Source organism: Antechinus flavipes, chromosome 1, assembly GCF_016432865.1.
Source record: "Antechinus flavipes isolate AdamAnt ecotype Samford, QLD, Australia chromosome 1, AdamAnt_v2, whole genome shotgun sequence".
In the NCBI taxonomy this organism is placed as follows: Eukaryota; Metazoa; Chordata; class Mammalia; order Dasyuromorphia; family Dasyuridae; genus Antechinus; species Antechinus flavipes.
This window is the reverse complement of record NC_067398.1, coordinates 679,765,876-679,782,636: the sequence shown is the minus strand read 5'-3', so window position 1 is coordinate 679,782,636 and position 16,761 is coordinate 679,765,876. Positions and strand designations below refer to the sequence as shown.

The following is a 16,761-nucleotide window of genomic DNA, read 5'->3' as shown; positions in this document are numbered from 1 at the left end:
TCCAAGAGCCTCATTTTACAGATGAAGATCTGATACCAGGTGTATTTACCACACGATTTCCCTTTCTAATGAAGCAAGTAGCAGTTGTTTCCCAACCTTTTTTCTCTAAACTCCCTAGGAAGGGCTCTCAAAAGGCAAGAAGTAAGTGGGGCTGCATACCTTGGTGTAATCAACTGGGTTTCTGGGTGACTGGGAAGGTCAATTCCAAAGATACGTTTCCAAGTTTCTCCCCTAGCCCAGCTGCGATCTTCCTCAGAGACGAAAATGAGAGGGATATGGAATAGCTTGGGGTCCACCCTGGGTCTGCAGTTAATTAAAGTTGATCTCAAAATATCCTGGGTTTGTATTCAAAAGTCTTAGATTCAAATCCCAGCCCTGGGTTTTTTTTTTCTTCTTTCTGGCAATGGAACTTTGAACCTCTTTGGTTCTCCAATGGAACCACTTAACCTCTATATCCCAATTTCTTCATGCAAGATTGGCAAGGGTTTTGAGTTCAAGGGCTATGAACAACAACAATGGCAATAAAAAGCAACTTTGAAAGAATTGTAAAGTATTAGCAACCATGTGAGAGACTGCTCCAAATCACTAGTAGTAATAAGAAAAATTCAAGTTCTGAGATTTCACCTCAAACCCAACAAACTGGCAAAGATGACAAGCGACAAAAACTATCAACGTCAGAGGAGTTGTGGTGAGACAGGCACAGTAACACATACTCTGTTGGTGGAACTGTGAATTGAGACTATTTTAAAATTGTGGCGGAGCTGTGAATTGTGTCTGATTTGATTCTAGAAAGCAGTTTGAAACCATGCTTTAAAAAAATGACTAAAATGTCCGTACCCTTTAACCCAGAGAGTCTGTCAGCTAGGTATACACCCCAAGAAGTCAAGAAGTTCAAAGAGAGAAAAAAGTTGAGACAAAAAAAAAATGTGACAAAACATTCATAGTAGCACTTTCAGTGGTAGCAAAAAGCTTGAAATAAAGTCAGTGCCCATAAAATGGAGAATCATTACACATGGCTGCAGTGGAATTTAACTGCTTGGTAAAAAAAAAAACAACAACAAAAAAAAAAACAAATAAGAGATGTGTGGGACATTTACGCAAGTAAAGAACTGTAGCAGCATGATATTTGTGTAAATGGAAAGAATTGCAACAACTAAGAATGCTTCATAATTATAATGACCAAGTTTGGCCCCAGAGAAGTGTTCGAGAGAATGAACCTCTCTCCCTTTTTGGAAGAAGTGAAGCACTATGGGGATGGAACGCTACCTAGAAGATACTAGAATGCTCCCTATGTTCCAAAGTTTTACTAGTCTGCACATATTCTCCATCTTTGGCTTTTTCTTTTCTTTTTCACTCTCCCAAGATATCTTGGAATTTACTGGCTAAATTTCTTTCTTAAGGACCATGCTTTAAACCAAAACCAACCTGATTCTCATTGACTACCAATAGGTCCTAAGCCAAGCCCTGGTTGGTCATGGTTTGGGTCCCAATGGACTCAGATTGAATATAAAGAGCAATCATTTCTGCTTTGGCCAGAAACCCTGAGAGCCTTCCCCTAGCAGATTCATTCATTCATTTATTTATTTGGGGGCTAGGTGAAAGTGGAGATTCTTTGCTTCAATTGCTACCTAACCTTAATCATTGAAGGGTGACCTCAGTCAAACTGAAATCTGTTGAAGCTTAAAAAGGCCAAGGTCTCCCATTGCATTCAAGGTCATTTCCACTCGTATTGATCTATCTCTGGCCACTGTTTCTGGAGGGGAAAGTGAGGCAGTTGATCTTGCACAGTTTTTCCTCACTTAAATCAAATTCACTTGCTTGTCATGGCATCTCCTCTCTGACATCATGGCCCTCTTCAAGAAGGAAGGACAAATAACGACAACAACAATGGTTTAACACAACAATTCTGAAGAACTCATGATTTTTAAAAAATGCTATTCACTTCTAAAGAGAGAATTCCAGATAAGAACTCTGAGTGTAAAGAGAAGTATACCTTTTTTTTTGGCTTTCTTTTCTTGTCCTTTTTCATTTTTACAACATGGAAATATGTTTTGCATGATTTCACATGTATAATTGATATCCTGTTTCTAGCTTTTTCTATGGGGAAGACAGAAATCAAAACTCAATTTTTTTCCAAAGTTAATTTTAAAATAAATAATTTTACTTTTTAAAATCTTTTTTTTATATTTTTACTTTCTATTTATTTTTATACTTTGTTAGAAGGAATGCTATATTAGGAAAAGAAGGGATATAGTCAGAAATGAAGGTCATCTAAAAATAGAATATCAATTTTTTTTGTTGTAAAAATAGAATATCAGTCTTTTTTTGTTGTTGTTGACACAACTCTGAGGCTTCAACTCACAGAAAACCAGTATAGATGTCAAAAAGTGGAAATGGTCAATGTCGGAAGGACCATGGGAAATTTTGCCAAACATTTTTTCCTTTAAAATTTTTGTTATAAGGAAAGGTTCAGTGGATAAGAGAGAGGGGGCAGTATATGTTCAGAAATGGTGTACTGTAAAACCAAAAGATATCCATTAAAAAAATGAGGAGATAAATGATCTCTAATGTCTATTCTGATGTTCTATATTTGCATAGGATTGCATAGGATGGACCTGGCTCAGAATCACCCCTTATCTTTTGTCCAGATCTCAGATACCCCCTCCTCAAAAAAATGATGCACTTCATGGGAGAATCCATCAACCCTTGTCTGGGAAGAGCAATGGGCTTTAAGTGGCCTAGGACTTCCCAACAGTGTGTTCTACCAGCCCCTATAGAGTGGCTGCCCCATACTATGGCAGAGGAAAATATAAAGAACTATTAGGTTGAGTTGTCCTTGAGATTATCATGCTTACAGCCCCATGGCCAGATGCTTCTGTACAAGAAAGGAAAGACCAAGCCAGGTGACTTGTCCAAAATTAAACAGGTAGGAAATCCAGAATACAGCTGCAAATGGATTTTAAATTCCTTAAAGACAAGAAAAATTTCATTTATATAACTGTATCCCCAGCATATTAGCACCTGCCTGCCTGACACAGAGTCAGCTTTTACATGTTTGTTGATTGAATGAAGGTTTTAAGGGAAGTCATCTAATCTCATCTGCAAACTAAGGCAGCTATGAACTAGTATCTCCTGATATTATCTCCAAGCTTGGCAGCCTGCCCCACCAACCCACTGAAGAGTAGAAGCCAAATGCAAAGTTACATCCAGCCTCCCTCTGCCTCTAGGATGGACTGTGCCTCCATCCTACTAATATCCAGTTTTCTTGCCTTTTATCCCTTACATGAGGAGTCTAACTGAACCTCTACTATATAGCTCTTCCCAACCCAAACCATACCCAGAAGCACATTGGGGGCAAGCAAGACTGGAGCCACAGACACAGAGAGATTCTAGCTGGGCTGTCCTTATTCTCCCATGGCAAGGCCATTCCTGAAATCCATCTTATCTCTCCTCTCAGTCCTCTGTCCTCTCTCTCCATACCTCCTCCTTCTCCTACCAGAGGCAAACAGTACGGTAGAAAGTGCCTCTGAGCTCAGAAGGTCCTGGTTTGATTCCCATTTCTGAAATGCGCTACCTATGTAATTACTGGCCAAGTCACTTAACTATTTTGGGCCTTCTCGTGAAATGTTCTGTTCTAGCTCTGTGATCCCAAGGCTGCTTTTGTTTCTGGATCAGAGGGGGGTCAGTGCCACTGTGGAGAGGGGAATTGTTTAAGTCCTACACCCACACCCATACCCTATCCCCATGCTCCATTTTACTTTATTTGTTTTCCTTTAATGGAGTAAAATTAGTGTCTCGTCCTTGTATTAAAATGCATTTTTGTAAAAGATTGCTCTTTTGGCCATGACATTGTGCAGTAATATTTTAATACTCCAAGGGAACACCTTGTGATTAAGTTGCCTCAGGGTCCCACTGTTATTAATCCTCCCAGAATCCCAGAATGTCACAGCTGGAAGGATTCAGAATATATGTGAGAGATGGAAGAGATTTTAGAACAGAGATTGTCAGATTTGGGAGGGCTCTTAGAATACTTGAATGGATAACGCAGCTCTATAGTGGAATCTAGGGAGGGAAAGTAGGGAGGTCTCCCTGGCCCCCCTAGATGAAAATGAAGGATGATAAGTCAGGGAGAAAGGGAAATACCCTAATGTGTTTGTTGCAGAGGCAGAGGACACACTTAGAAAGCCCAGACTGAAAGCAGGAGGTGCCTTTAGAACACAGGTTATCAGATCTAGGAGGGCCCTTAGAACACAGCATGTCAGAGGGCTCTTAGAACACAGAAAGTCAGATTGGGGAGGGGCCTTTGAACATAGAATGTCAGAGCTGGGGGTGGCTTTAGAACACAGAGTTTCAGAGCTGGCAGAAGCCCAACAACTAGAACAATAATAGTAATCATTATTAAGAATAATAGTTGGATAACATTTTCACTTTTTCTGTTATTGTTTGCTTGTACTTTTTGTTTTCCTTCTCAGGTTTTTTTTTCTTTCTTTCTAGATCCATTTTTTTTTGTGCAGCAAGATAACTCTACAAATATGTATACATATATTGGATTTAACATATATTTTAACATATTTTACAAATATTAGACTACCTGCCATCTAAGAGAGGGGGCAGGGGGGGAGGAGGGGAAAATTTGGAACAGAAGGTTTTGCAAGGGTTAATGTTGAAAAATTACCCGTGCATATGTTTTGTAAATAAAAAGCTTTAATAAATAAAATTTTAAAAGAATAATAATTGGCATTGAATGGTATTTATACATTACACACACACACACACACACACTATCTGATCAGATCATTACTATCCATCCTGTGAAGTCTCTGCTGCAGACAATGTTACTGACATTTTACAGATGAAGAAACTTAGACTCAGAGGGATTAATTGACTTATTCATGACAGCAGGATTCATATCTGGCATTTTCTGACTCTAAACCCAGCATTGTTCTCCCTCTGCTGAATGGCCTCTCTTGGACTTAAAGAGACTTTAGAACACCAGAGTTACTCATTGTAACACAGTCAGCTTGTGTTTGTATTCACTTTGACTTTGTTTCCAAGTTTTATCTGCTACTCACCAGAAAATTCATTTTAAGTCATCCTGCCAAACTTTATGAAAAGCTCATGTTCCTTGAGAAGTTAAAAAACCAAGGATCATGCATCAATGTTAGATTTTAATGTATATTATACTTTTTAAAATTTTTATTCAATATTTGAAGATGTGCCTTTTTATTAGGTAAGGTTATTTTGTGATTGTAGTAAGTAGCAAAACCATAATGGGTGCAGCAATTCTAAAATTAATTTTCATAAAACCCCAATTTGATTGTACAATTACTATATATATATATATATATACATATATATATGTATATATATATATACACCCGCATACAAACACACACACACACACACACACACACACACACACACACACAGACACGTTGCTAAGTCAAAGTACAAAGACTTTCTATTTAAAGCTACTTCCAGAAATTGCCTTTGGCTTTGTATGTTTTAAATGTAATATAATGTCCACTTGGAGGCCAGGGTACTGCATATCACAGACAGGCTTAAATAAAAAAGATGATGTTGTAAAGGAGTGGAGACTAGAGGACTATATCCAATTATCTGTCTGTGAGAAGCTGTTCATTTTTTACATAAATCCAGAGATTTTCTCTGGGAAAAATTATTTTTGTTCCGTTTTGCATTTTGTAATTTAGAAATGACTACAGAACATTTCTGAAGTATAAATGAGGATAAATTATTATGATTTTCATAGTTATCAAAATTACATGTATAATGAATATACTAATAATTTCGATTTCTCAGAGCTATCTCTTCGGGCTTGGGAGTCAGTCTTACAATGCCGCTTGAAATGATTCATCAGTTCTTGACAATGCTCTCTTGTGTATTTTAAGTGAAGTAAATCAAAGATCATAGAACCTGTTTCCATCACAGAACTCTGGTCTTGTCCCACCATCAATAATAACCTACATGATTTCAAACATACACTTACAAACTATTCCCACAGGACTGGAGAACACCCATATTGTCCTGCATTCATGATTTGTCATGGGCAACCACTGAGGCCCTGAAAATGATTGTATTATAATCTACCTTCCCTCTCTCTTCCCACTTAGGATTTGTATATTAAATCTTTACCTTTCCTGCAACGGATGAGCTCTCCTGCCCAGGAGAACTTTCAGTTTGCAAACTATACTCCTCACTCTGACAATGATTAATTTAACAGTTATTTAATTTTTAAAACCTGTCTTTGCTTTGTGCTGCTCCAGCTATCCACAGTTTAGAGACCAAGACAGTAAAATTCAGTTAATATAGGAAACCAAAACATACTCAGAAAGAATAAATACATGAAGAGATGGGGGGAAGAACACCAGAGCTGGAAAGAAACTTACAGATCATTGAATCCCATATATTCATTTTACAGATAAAAAACTGAGGCCTTGAGAAGAAAGGACCTGCCCAAAATCACATAGCTGGTAAGTACCCAAGTCAGGACTAGAACTTTGGATTCTGAATCCTTGCTCAATCCCACAATGCCATACTTCCTTCCTTGTCTAGTTGGAGTGCCAGTCTGGGCTTTCTAAGTGTGTCCTCTGCCTCTGCCCCAAACACATTAGGGTATTTCCCTCCCTCCCTGACTTATCATCCTTCATTTTCATCTAGGGGGACCAGGGAGACCTCCCTACTTTCCCTCCCTAGATTCCACTACAGAGCTGTGTTATCCATTCAAGTAGCTGAATCCCAAGGGCAGCTAGATGGCTTACTGGATAGAATGGAGAGCTTGGAGTCAAGAAGCTCTGAATTCAAATCTGGTCCTCAGATACTTAATAACTATATGACCCTGAGCAAGCCACTTCACTGTTTGCCTCAGTCTCCTCATCTGTAAAATGAGCCTCGGGCAGTTTCCCACCCTCTTGGGCCTTCACCTCTTACCCAAGGGGCTGTATAGACCAGTTGCCACTACTTTCTCCCACAGAACTTCCCCCCAAAGTTGGACTATTTAATAGTCCCTGTCAGTCAATCTTCTACTCTCCTAGACCTGAGCCCTGATTCCACTAGCCTAGTGTAGATAAATCAGTTCTGAAATGAAGTCCAAATGCATCTGAGCCCCAGCTTTGTCCTTTGGACAAGGCACTCTCCTTCTATGGGACTCAGTTTTCTCCTATGTAAAATAAGAAAGTTAGATCAGATGCTCTCCAAGATCCTTTTGACAATTCAAAATATTATAATTATACACACAGGGGACCTGAGCAAGTTGGACTGTCAATCAATACCCCTAGCTAGGATAGCACCCTTTATCTACCTTGCTTGGAAGGCTCTATACTTTTCATACCCTTGGTCTTCCCATCTGTGAAATGGAGCCAGGATATTCCAGATGGAGAGCTCTTCAAAGTAATTTTCAGGGGGCAGGAAGGGACTATTCTTATAGTATAGAAGAACCAGAGAAAGGAATCTCCAAGTCCAATGTCTATATGAAGGACAGAGTACACAGGATAAAGAGATGTTGTCCCCAGAGGCCTAAGCCCAGGTCTGTGTCATGAGTGTGAATGCCTCTCTGCTCCCCAGGAGGAAGAGGTGGGCAGAAGGTCAGAGAAGTTGTTATTATTCATCTATTCTGGTCAGATGGGGAGGTGTAGAGGAACAGCAGCAAAGGTCTGGGGGCAGATACTATCACCAGGCCCTGACATCTGATTTCCAGTTTCCCAGGTGGCTCCTCCCAGCCCTAAGATGGGCCCTGAGGCCCCTTCTAGCTCTTAGAGAGATAGCCCACATCCAAAGAAAAGGAGACTCAGAAAGGACTCAGGCCCATAGAGGTAGATGAAAGGAACTTCAGAGAAGACCAAGGGAAAGTGAGGCCCAAAGAACTCATGCTATTTGTCCAGCATCACACAATTAGTGTCTGAGGTAGGATTTGAATTCACATCTTCCTGACTCCAAGTCCAGAGCTTTATTCATTAAACCAAGCTTTAGTGGAATCGGAGGCCAGAGGACAGGAAAAGAGATGTTGCCCACCTTTGACCCAGCAGTGCTATTACTGAGTCTCTATCTCAAGGAAATCATAAAGGAAGGAAAAGGACCCACATGTGGGGGGAAAAAAAGGTAGCAGTTCTTTTTTGTGGTAGCAAAGAATTGGAAAAGGACTGGATGCCCATCAGTTGGGAAATGGCTGGACAAGTTGTGGTATATGAAGGTAATGGAATATTATTGTTCTATAGAAAATGATGAATGAGCTAATTATAGAAAATCCTGGGAAATTTTACATGAATTGATGCTGAACGAAATGAGCAGAACCAGTAATACCTTGTACACAATAACAGCAAGAATGTGTGATGAGCAACTATGAAAGAGCAAATGGATTACCCCCAAAAGTGTTAAGTGGTTTAGGGATCCAAGGCAATCCCAATAATAGACTTTGGATAGAAGATGCCATCTGCATCCAGGAAAAGAACTAAGAAAACTGATAGTAAATCATCATATGCATATGTTCACTTCTTTTTTCTGGATTTTTATCTCTCCCATGGTTTTTCCCTTTTGCTCTGATTTTTCTCTCCCAACATAATTTGTAAAGCAATGTATGTTAAAAAATAAATAAATTTACCAGAGTAAAAAAAAAAAATAATAATAAACTAAGCATACATTCCAGGCATGAGAGAGAGAGAGAGAGAGAGAGAGAGAGAGAAGAGAGAGAGAGAGAGAGAGAGAGAGACTTTAGAGAGACTTACAGAGACAGAGAGATAGAAAAAGAGAGACACGGAGAGAGAGATGTTAACCAGTGTTCAAAAATTCACTATAGACTTTTCATAAAGCTTCTTCCCACCTGATCTTAGAAGCAAACAGATAGCTCTCTTCCAGCCTCAAGTTTTCAATATTATCCTATGCCAGCCTTCTCCAATGTGGAATCAAGTCAAATCAAGTCAATAGGGATTTAATCAAGTGCAAAGCTCTGAGGATACAACACACTCTCTCCCCTCCACCCCCTGCAAAAAGGAGAATTCTTGTTCTCAATAAGGCTACAGACTAATTAATGAAGAAAACAACATGTAAACATCAATGTAATTTTTAAAAATCACTTGCATTTAGACAATGCTTTAAGGTCTGTGACACACTTTACATATGTTATCTCAATGGATCCTCTCAACAATCCTAGGAGATAGAGGCTATTATCATCTCCATTTTACAGTTGAGGAAACTTGAAGCAAACAAAGATTAAGTGACTTGCCCAGGTTTACACAACCAGCATTTTTCACAGGTAGGATTTGAACTCAGCTTTTCCTGACTCCAAGTCCAGCATTTGACCCACTGTACTACCTTGCTGCCTTCCAGACAAGATATAAACAGGATAAATTTGAGATAATCTTAGAGGGAATGGTTTCTTGTCAAAGGTAGGACTTGATAGAAGCTAGAAGGCAGAGATAAGGAGGGAGAGCATTCCAGGTATGTGGAATGGCCATGGAAAATGGTCAGAGTAGGGAGATGGAGGGTCTTGTTGGAAGCAAGGTTTATTGGATCAGAGTATGGATGGGAGCAGGAAGGAAGTAGGAGGTAAGAAAACTAGAAAGGTAGAAAGGACTTCGAATGATAAGCAAAGGATATTACATTTGATCCTGGAGAAAATAGGGAGCCATTGGAGCTGACTGAATTTGGGGAGTGGGTGATGGTGACATGGTCAGACTTGCACTTTGACACTTGAGTAGAGGGTGCACTGGAAAGGGGAGAGACTTGAAGCAAGGAAATAAACCAGGGGGATATTGCAGTAGTCAGAATCTGAGATCTGTACCAAGGTGGTCTCAGTGTCAGAGGAGAGAATAGGGCTTATAAGAGAGGTGTTAAGACAGGAACTATATGACTTGGCAACTGATTGGATATAAGGCAGGGTAAGGAATATTGAGGAGCACACTGAGAATGAGAACCTCACAGTGAACCCAACAGTAATAGGGAATTTAGAAAGAGGCAGGGCTGTGCTGGAGTCAGCCTGAGCTTGAGAAAGCAAATTATTAAAATTTCAGCTCAGAAATCAGCAAACACTACAAACTGGGGCTTGACTTAATGTTCTATGAATTGTCTAGCCTTAAGAGAGTGAAGGTGAAAATATTATTAATTCAGATTAAATTTTTAAATGTGTCATTGGTACATTTTTAAGAGAATTGGTTTTTAAACATTCACCAGCACACCCATAGGAAGAAGGGATGATTTTAAGGAAAATATGGCTTAATTTTTGGGCATTTTGAGCATAGAATGTCTACGGGACATGTAGTTCAAGATGTCCAATAACAGAAGATGGGACTGCAGGTCAGGGGGAAGTTTAGGACTGGACAAATAGATCTGAGAATCATCAGCATAAAGATGATCATTAAATCTATGGGAATAGATGAGATTGCCAAGTAATAATATAGAGGGAAAAGATCAGGGGTTCTAAGGCAGAGTCCTTGGGGACATTCCCAATTTTCAAGTATAACTTAGATAAAGATTCCTAAAAGGAGACTGAGAAGAAGCAAGTGAATAAGTAGTAGGAGAACCAGGATAGAATAGTGTCCCTTGAGAGAGAGCACCTTGGAATACCCCCAAAAGTGTGCTGGTAAATGTTTAACAACCATTTCTCTGACAGATATAGATAGATAAATAGATAGATAGATAGATAGATGGATATGGATAGATGAATATGTATGTGTATACATATACACACATATATGCACATAACAAACTTTTAATTTCAATTTGCAATATTAAATTTTTCTCTACTTTCTTAAGTCTAGACAATAAAACAGTTAACAAATAGTGATTTGTAGTATTTGCTGATTTCTAAAGTATATTATATTTATAGATAATATAATATTTATGTAATATGTAACATAACATATATAATTTATATGATATTTGTATATATTATGATGGCTAGCATAATATACAATATTTAGTATATTCATATTCTCTGGAGTCTGAAATACCAGAGACACCCAATTTGACATGATGCATTGACTTCTTGAACCAGGCTGAAATCTGGGACCTGAAACTCATACTTTCTTTCCAGTAATTGAAAAAGTAGAGGCTTAATAAGCTGACAGTCACTGTGACATTTCCCCTCCATGTCACTTTGGCTGGTTTCTTCTTCTCCTTGGATCATTGAGGACTCATCCACTTCATTCTCATCTACTGCTATCTAAATCAAAGAGCTCCTCAGGACTTACCTAGAAGTCACTAGTGTCCCTCCTCTAGTAAGGCATTCAAGTCACTAAGGTTTCTGCAAATTTCTAGCTTCTCCTAATACCTACATTGTGATTTCAGCAAATCATTTCATATCTCCAAAACTCTGTTTTCTCGTCTATAAAATGAGTATAATTATCCATATCTATCTCACTGAACTCAGAGTTGATATGAGATATCCTATATGTAAAATGCTATACACAATGATGCATCCTTCACATACCTGAAAAATTGATTTTTTTACAGCACAAAACTAACCAGGTCACTACATTACTCTAGAAAAATCAGTGAGTCTTTATTACCTTTAGAATAAAATACTAACTCTCTTCAGCCTGGAATTTAAGTCTTTTGAGGATTATGCTACATTACTGCCCTTTGTCCACCCTTTTCCCTCTCAAGTCCATCCTCCACAAAGCTGCCAAAATAATATTTCTAAATTATTATTTTAACTGTGTTCGCTCCCTTGATTAAAAAAAAAAGCTGCAACAGTTTTTTATTGTCTCTAGAACAAAATATAATCCCCTCTGAAGGAACTGAAAGCCTCTCATTACTTGTCTCTAACCTACATCTCCAGGCTTATTTCTTATTACTCCCCTTCATACCTCATCATTATCTTTTATTGAGATCTGGAAGGTTTGCAATGTGCTTTAAGTTTTTTATACCATTTGGTCTCTTTACATTCCAGCCAGACTGTCCTACTTCCTGGGAGAAAGAGATATTGCACCTCCCGCCTCTGGAAGAGGCACAGATTGTTCCTTGTGCCTGGAATAGCTCCCTCATCAGTCTTAGAAGCCCTGACTTCCTTTGAGCCTTATATCATGCATTGTCTCTTAGGAGAAGCCTGAATAATCTGAATTATCAACAGATAAACAGGAGAGAGAGAGAGAGAGAGAGAGAGAGAGAGAGAGAGAGAGAGAGAGAGAGAGAGAGAGAGAAGAGAGAGAGATTGAGATTTTGTGTGTGAGAGAAAGACAGACAGAGAAGAGAAATAGATACAAAGAGACAGAGAGAGGGGGTTGGGATATGTGCACTGTGTTAGGCACTGGGTAAATCAAAGACAAAAATAAAACAGATCTTGCCTTTAGGGAGCTTGCAATCTTTCAGGAGCAATGGCACCTCCATCCATCCAAATGTATAAAAGGAGATACAAAATGATATATACATATAAATGTAGATGCAGAAATGGATACAAAATGATACATACATATAAATGCAGATACAAAAAATGGATACAAAATGATACATACATATAAATGTAGATGCAGAAATGGATGCAAAATGATACATACATATAAATGTAGAGGCAAAAATGGATACAAAATGATACATACTTATAAAAGTAGAAACAAAAAGATACATACAGAAAAAAGTAGATACAAAAAAAATGCAGTCAACAAACATTTATTAAATACCTACTATGTGCTAAGCACTGTGCTAGGTGTTGAAGACACAAAAAAAAAAAAAAAAAAACAAAGACAGTCCTTGCCTTTACAGAGCTTAATTGTCTTGCCTTTATAGAGTCTCTATTTGGAAAGATTGTGAGGAGACAAATATGTACATTAAGCTTTCAGTCAATTTTCAATTATGTCTGACTCGCTGTGACTCCATTTGGGGTTTTCTTGGCAAAGATACTGGAGTGGTTTGCTGTTTCCCTCTCCAGCTTATTTTACAGATAAAGAAACTGAGGATTAAATGATGTGCTCAAGGTCACACAGCTAAGAAGTGTCTGAAATTAGATGTGGACATAGAAATATGAGTCTTTCTGACACCAAGCCTGGCACTTTATCCACTGCCCCACTAGCTACCCCGACAAATAAGCGACATACAGGCTAAATATTATCCCATTAGTTGGTACTCTTTATCTCCTCAAGTTAGAAGGTATATGTATATTTTTTCTTATTACTTTTTATGCCCTCTCCAGGAGAATGTAAGTTCTTTAAGGGGAAAATGGTTTGGGAGTTGTTGTTTTTTAGTATCTCCAAAACCTTACACATAGTAGGTGCTAACTTATTAGTTGGATTAGAAACAAATATCTACCGTTAGTCATTCTTGTTATCCCTTTTGCCCCTAGTCTCATGTTACCCCCAGAACATTGTGGGTCTCCTCAGCTTCCCCTTGCCTTTCTTCCATTCCCCTCTGAGCTCCATATAAGATCTTTTATGGAAAGAATCCTATACTTCTCCCTCTGTTTTTTCTTTCCTCCTCCAGGATCATCCCTCTCCATCTTCCTCTCCTGACCTCCCTCTTACTTTCCACCTGTCCCTAATCTGTCATCATAGCACAACTTGGGAAAGAAATGCCACCAGTGAAAGGATAATGGGACCAGGAGATTCACAGTGAGGATTCTGGCAAGAAGAGATTTGGGCAAGTCAGAAGGAACAGTAGTTGTGTGGTAGGACAGGGCCTGAAACTATTCTGTTTCTCCCCCCTACCCCAGCTCTTAACTAGCTTTATTCTGATCCAGTGCAAATTTTATAAAACATATCTGAAGCAAGCAATATGAAAGCTGCCCTCCAATAATAAGTTCAAAAGGAAAGGAGTAAGAAAGGGGCCTGAGGACAATGGCTACCCTGGGTGGAGAGAGGGCACAGCAAGATAGCTCAGCCTTGTGGAGATGCTGCTCACCTAGGTGAGGAATCACCAGGTACTGAGCCCAGTTGTTTGGAGGCCTGTGCTGGGTTCTATATATCTGGAAGAGCTGAGATGGGAGGCAAGGAAGACACGAGGCCTGAGCTTACCCCCTGAGTCAGCTTGTGATTAAAGCTGCTCTGCTCAGGCCATGGATGGGGGCGGAAATGGGGAGACAAGGTGAGCCGGAGGCCCTGAATGTTTCAGACATGGGGCTGGATCAATTAGAGTGGGGTGCTTAACCTGGGATACAGGTCTCTTTGAATTGTTTGGAGGAAAAAATGACATCTTCATTTTCACTAACCTCTAACTGAAATTTAGCATTTCCTTCTATTAAACTTTTTAAAAATGATTCTAAGAAGGGGTCTCTCAGCTTTGCCAGACTGCCGAAAGGACCCTGACCTGCAAAAGGTAAAGAACCTCTGGTTTAGAGTGGTTCAGTTGGGGCCACAATCAATCTGTAGTTATTTCTTTTATTTTTCAAAATTCATAATTCTAACAGCATTAAATCAAATAAGCACGATAGTTACAAATTTTAAAAAATAACAAAATTAACTGAGATCTATTCAGCCTTATATGAGTGAAGTTTCTGAGTTAATCCCAACCTGACCTTGAATTGGGTATAGTGGGGAATAGTGTCAGATTTGGGGAGCTTGTCAAAAAAGCAAGGGTTAGACCAAAGGAGCATGTTCTTTCTTGTGAGCTCCTCAACACTGAGGAAGTATTCCAGTGAAGGGCAAATGGCCCCGTCCATGACAGAGAAGTTACAAAGTAGGAATTCCTGCTTAAATCAGAAGCCTTCTGAGATATCTTCCAAATCTGAGAGTTCGTCTTTCTGTGGGCCTGAAGGTGTGACATGAGGACTGAAAGTGACTTGGTTACTTATACCCTGCCTCCCTGTCCCCTAGTGCTGCTGATTCCCCTTACCAAGGGACAGAGAAGGAGGCAAATGTCCAAACTGGAAGAGGAAGGAGGATGGCAAAACCTTCCTCTCAAGATCTGAAGGTCTTCCTCAAAGGCATATTTTAGTCCCTGGAGTCACTCAAGTATCCCCAACTCTCTTTCCCCACATCCACCCCTCAGAGCTGAGTGTCTCCTTCCATCCACAAGCTGCTCTCAGGAAAGGACTGATCTTTCCCTCAGAGGTAGAGGCTTCTGGGGAGTTGGAAGGATGGACCCCAGTGTCCTTGTCTCCCCAGCTTCAATCACAGCTCTTCACCTTCTACTTCCCCAAACTTCTAACAAGTAGGACCATAATAAAAATGACTCCCAGTAGAGTCTACTCAGGGAATCTTAAGCTAAACTAAGAGAGTGAAGCTTTAATGTTGGAAGCTGAGGTACAAGGTAGTGTAGAAAAGAGATTTCAGGGGCCCTAAGCCTCCTCCCCACTAAAGTGCCTATTTCACCAGGGAAGTATGGGGTGGATCCTCAGGGTCAGAGATTGACCAGAACTCTCCCACTCATCTCCCTATCCTCTGTTCAGTCTCACTTTCTCATCACTTTTCTCTAACAGGGCTCCACTGAGATCTCAGATCTGCATTCTCTCTAGGGTAGCCCCCCCATATTTGTTCCTCCAGTTAGAAAATGGAGTGGGAAGAAGATTTCCATCAAGCTAAGAGTCTCCTCAGCTGGTGAGGATAGCCTTGGGACAGGGCCAGATCTTAGTGCAGTCAGAGATGGCTCCCAAAAAAGACACCAAGAAACTCAAATTCTGGAGGCCAAAAGACTCAAGGAAAGAGAGGATGAGAGAGACAGAGATCCATGACCTGAGAAATGCTATGTTAGAATGTGATTGAAAAGAGGACTAGAGAAGAGGATGAAGAGGTAGGGGATGAGAGGGCCAAAGCCAAGGGGACAGACTCTGGGGAGACGTAGAGGGAGAAAGGTTGGGCAGCACAAGGCAAGATGCTTTGTTTCCCAATCCCAGGAGCCATACTCTGGGGCTGGTCCCTTACCTTCTGGCTGCAAAGGCTTCTGGTCACTTCAGGGTCTTGTCACTGGGGCCCAGAATGACTTGGACTCTGTGCCTTACTAAGGCTCAGGAAAGTGAGAAACTTAATGAGTGTACACCCACCTCAACCCCACTGTCCCGCCCCTGCCCCGCCTTCCTTCTCTCTTTTCTCTAGCAAATGCCCCCTGAAGTCTGCTCCCCTTTACTGTTCTGGGAGGCGTGGCCCGGTCCTGCTGAGAAAAGCACCAACTTAAGTGAAGGTCACAAGGAGGTGTCAGTGGAACACAGACCAATAGAGGTAGCCACTTCAAGCTGCCACAAAACATAAGATGAGGTCTAGATTCTGGATGGATTGGACTCTGGATTCTGGGCTCCCAATTCTGGGTAAATCACTAGGGCACTGAATTATGGATTCTGGGCTAAACCCTGAAGTTCACTTTCTAAGTTCTAGATTCAGGATTGAAGAATATTCTGGCCTCCAAGATATTGATTCTGCCTAGAATGGACATTGCCCTATAGAGATCTGTATTTTAGGCTAGATTCTAAGCAGTCAGATCTGAGCACTGGGTTCTAGATTTTGAGATAGAATGGATTTTGGAGTGGACTCTGAATTCTAGGCCCTGGATTCTGGATCCAGAGGATTACACTACACGTTTTGTTCTGGAATACAAGTTCTGGACTATCCTGAATTTGAGTTTCAAGATCTGGGTTCTAGAATGAATTTTATACTGATATTGTTCCTCCTGGAGAAGTATCTTTCAGGAAACAGTGGACAGTCTCCCAGGAAACAGTGGGCAAGGTAAGGAGGAGAGTTTCCTATTTTCTTTCTTCTTCCTCCTTTGGGAAGAAAAAATGAGAAACCCTAAATAGCTAGAGCCTTAAATGAACATAATTTCCCAAATCTTTGTATGTTCCAGAGCTTAATACAGGTCAAAGCACAAAGTATGTGAAGGTAAGAAATAAAA

The 16,761-nt window shown here is 40.0% G+C and overlaps 1 protein-coding gene across 1 annotated transcript in view; it reads right to left on the bottom strand.

The window, feature by feature from the left end:
* NFILZ (NFIL3 like basic leucine zipper) overlaps positions 1–15,877 on the bottom strand; it is a 48,288-nt gene extending 32,411 nt beyond the window's left edge. Inside the window, exon 1 of the mRNA XM_051972494.1 lies at positions 15,801–15,877. The gene's annotated coding sequence lies outside the window, so the exon portion shown is untranslated. The remainder of the gene's footprint in view (positions 1–15,800) is intronic.
* Positions 15,878–16,761: the final 884 nt, after the last annotated feature.